Source organism: Oryzias melastigma, linkage group LG5, assembly GCF_002922805.2.
Source record: "Oryzias melastigma strain HK-1 linkage group LG5, ASM292280v2, whole genome shotgun sequence".
NCBI classification, from domain to species: Eukaryota; Metazoa; Chordata; class Actinopteri; order Beloniformes; family Adrianichthyidae; genus Oryzias; species Oryzias melastigma.
In genome coordinates, this window is record NC_050516.1 from 28085865 (window position 1) to 28089237 (window position 3373).

Sequence of the window (3373 nt, forward strand, 5' to 3'; positions counted from 1 at the left end):
CCTTTGCAGTTGACAGACGTGTCATCACCATGGAAGACACGTTCATAGCACACTGATGAGGTTCTTGTCTTTTTCCACTCAAAATTCCAGACAATAGGAAACACATACCTGTCCGTGCCTGCAAAGCAGACGTGGATAAACAGGCAATGTGAATCTGCAGAGAATGTAATTCTCTATAAAAGCTCCAATCAAAACTATGCTGCTCTGGAGGAAATCTCAGACTCTGTTGCGTCAGTTTTCTCAGTACTTCCAGCTGATTTACAATGCACTAAAGCTCTCTGTGTGTATGTTAAGCTAATTAGTCGCTAAATAATCGCAGTATTTAGAATATAAATTCAGTCCTTGTTAATGAACTGCTTCCAAGATAAGGAGCTTGTCTACATTATGTTGAAGGTTGGCAATGTAATCCATGACTGGAAGAGCAGATTAGAAGGCAAAATCTTGAGAAAGGTATATTGGCTTTGCTGTTTGTGAGAAAAACTCTGAGAGAAAAGTTTTTTGTTCTCAGCTGGGCCCTGACAGTAGCTGCTGAAATGGAAAATTTCCCTGCAGGGATAGTTACATATGGTGTCTGTGTTGCCACAGATTTGGCCATAAAGCGAACTGATGATTGTGTGAATGCTGCTGTATAGGGATTCTCCTGCTCCTTTCTGTACTTTTTACAGCATGTGCAAACTCAGACTTTAGCATGTCCTTCAAGCAAGAGCCACCATTCAAAATTTAAGGTGTTCTGCAACTAGTTTTTTTTTTTTGTTGTTGTTTATTTTGGCCAATGTGGCATTCAGCTCACATTATAGCATTATGCTAACTGTTTTTGGCTAATTTAGACACATTTCCAGTTTTTTTTGTTAATTTTGAATTTAGTTTTTATTTTAGTAACATGCTAGCTGGTTTTGGCTAAATTAGACATGTTTATAGCTGTTTTGGCTAACTTGAAGTTTAGCTAATATTTTAGCATTATGCTAACTGTTTTTGGTTAATTAAGATATTTTCAGTTTTTCTGGCTAATTTGGAGTTAAGCATTATACGTGCAGTTTTTGACTAATTTAGACATGTTTCCAGCTTTTTTTTGTTTTGTTTTGTTTTTTTGTTAATTTGGAGTTTACCGTACGTTTTAGAATTATGCTAGCTGTTCTTGGCTAACTTTGACATATTCCAGTTTTTTGGCCAATTTGGAATTTAGCTTTTATTTTAGTAACATGCTAGCTGGTTTTGGCTAAATTAGACATGTTTATAGCTGTTTTGGCTAACTTGAAGTTTAGCTAATATTTTAGCATTACGCTAACTGTTTTTGGTTAATTAAGATATTTACAGTTTTTCTGGCTAATTTGGAGTTAAGCATTATACGTGCAGTTTTTGGCTAATTTAGACATGTTTCCAGCTTTTTGGCTAATTTGGCATTTAGCTTTTATCTTAGTAACATACTAGCTGTTTTTGGCTAATTTAAACATGTGTATAGTTTTTGTCTTATTTGGAGTTTAACGAACATTTTAGCATTATACTAGCTATTTTTGGTCAATTTACGTTTCCAGGTTTTTTGGGGGGGAATTTAGCTAACATTTTAGCATTATTTTAGCAATTTTTTTAAAATGTAGACATTTTTCCATTTATTTGGCAAATTTGATGTTTAGCTTTTATTTTAGCAACATGCTAGCTGTTTTTGGTTCATTTAGACATGTTTATAGTTTTTTGGCTAATTTGAAGTTTACCTAACATTTTAGCATTGTGCTACCCTTTACATGTTATAGGCTTAAAACTAGAATTCAGGACTCATTTTAATTCAAGATGAACAGCAATCTCGTGAAAAAATAAAAAATAAAAAAAAACTTTTTTTACATGTTTGCACTGAAAGAACCACAAGAAAAAAATATACAAGGTATCCAATCATGAATTTATCACATTCTATTCTTCATCTGTACAACAAATGTTACAAGTTCTCTGAAGCAGAGCCTACATGAAAACCACGTCTACAAACTAGACATTATGTTTAACTCAGAAGGAAGTTCAAATTCTCTTCAGGTTATAAAGATTCCCTAAAGGTTTCTTACAGCCCACATAAGCACTATATTTAAACACGGGAAAAAAAAAACACTATCACATAATTATAATGTCTGCTCAAGTCAAATTATATCCATGATCACAGACTTTAGCCTACACTCCTTCATGCCTTGTCATTTAATTACACTTCCTGTATTTCTGATGAAATATGTTGTGTAGATTTTAAAGAGCAACCAGTTCAACATTTTGTATGCTAACTAATAGCTGTTGTGTAACATTTTTGTGGTTGTAATACAATTGAAAGAGTATAAGCCCCATCTGTGCGGTTGTTTTACTGAATTATCAAAGTATGGTTTTGACCTGAATTACAACTTAGGAGGTGAAGATCCGGTTCATGACTATGACCGCTATGACTGCTTTAAAGCCTTCCCCAAAATGGACGAACTTTCCACTGGATTTTTTTAAGCTTAGCATTGGGGATTTACTCAGTCACACAAGCATTAGCAAAGTCTGCAAAGCAGCGGTGCAACGTGTCAGCACTGGGTCCCAGTTCAAGAAAGTCAAAGAGAGCTCTGCCCATTACAACCTCTGCTTTCTACTCATGTACTTATGCTTCAGCATGTAAAAACTCACTTCAACGATTTTAGCTATCTTGGTATCAAAATGTTCAGCTCGTTCAGGACATTACTGCTAGTACTTTTGGTAATCAGAGACTTTATAGTGTTTGAAATATTGAACAAAGTTTCCCATAGGAAATGAATGAGAACTTGCTCAAATCCTTCAAAAACTTTGTGCACTTAGAGACTCATAAACTTCCAAATATTCTTTCAGCTAGACACCATTCAAACTTTAAAATCTTGAAACACTGGATTTTAAGGGTGATTTAGCATTTAACTTTTGTTTTAGTAACATACTAGCTGTTTTTTTTTTGTTGTTGTAAAATTTTATAGATTTTTTAAATGTAATTTAAAAAAATAAAAAAATAAATAAAAAATAAAACAAATAAAAAAAATAATTTAAAAATATATATATATATTTACAGATTTTTAGGAAAATTTGGATTTTAGCTAATATTTTAGCATTATACTAGCAGTTGTTGGCTAATTTAGACTTTTTTCCAGTTTTCTGGCTAATATTATAGCTTTATACTAGATGTTATCCTTTAATTTAGACATTTTCCAGATTTTTTGGAAAATTTGGATTTTAGCTAATATTTTAGCATTAAACTAGCCGTTGTTGGCTAATTTAGACTTTTTTCCAGTTTTTTGGCTAATATTATAGCTTTATGCTAGATGTTATCCTTTAATTTAGACATTTTTCCAGATTTTCTGCTAACATTTAACACTAGCTGTTTTTGGTTAATATAGCCCTGTGT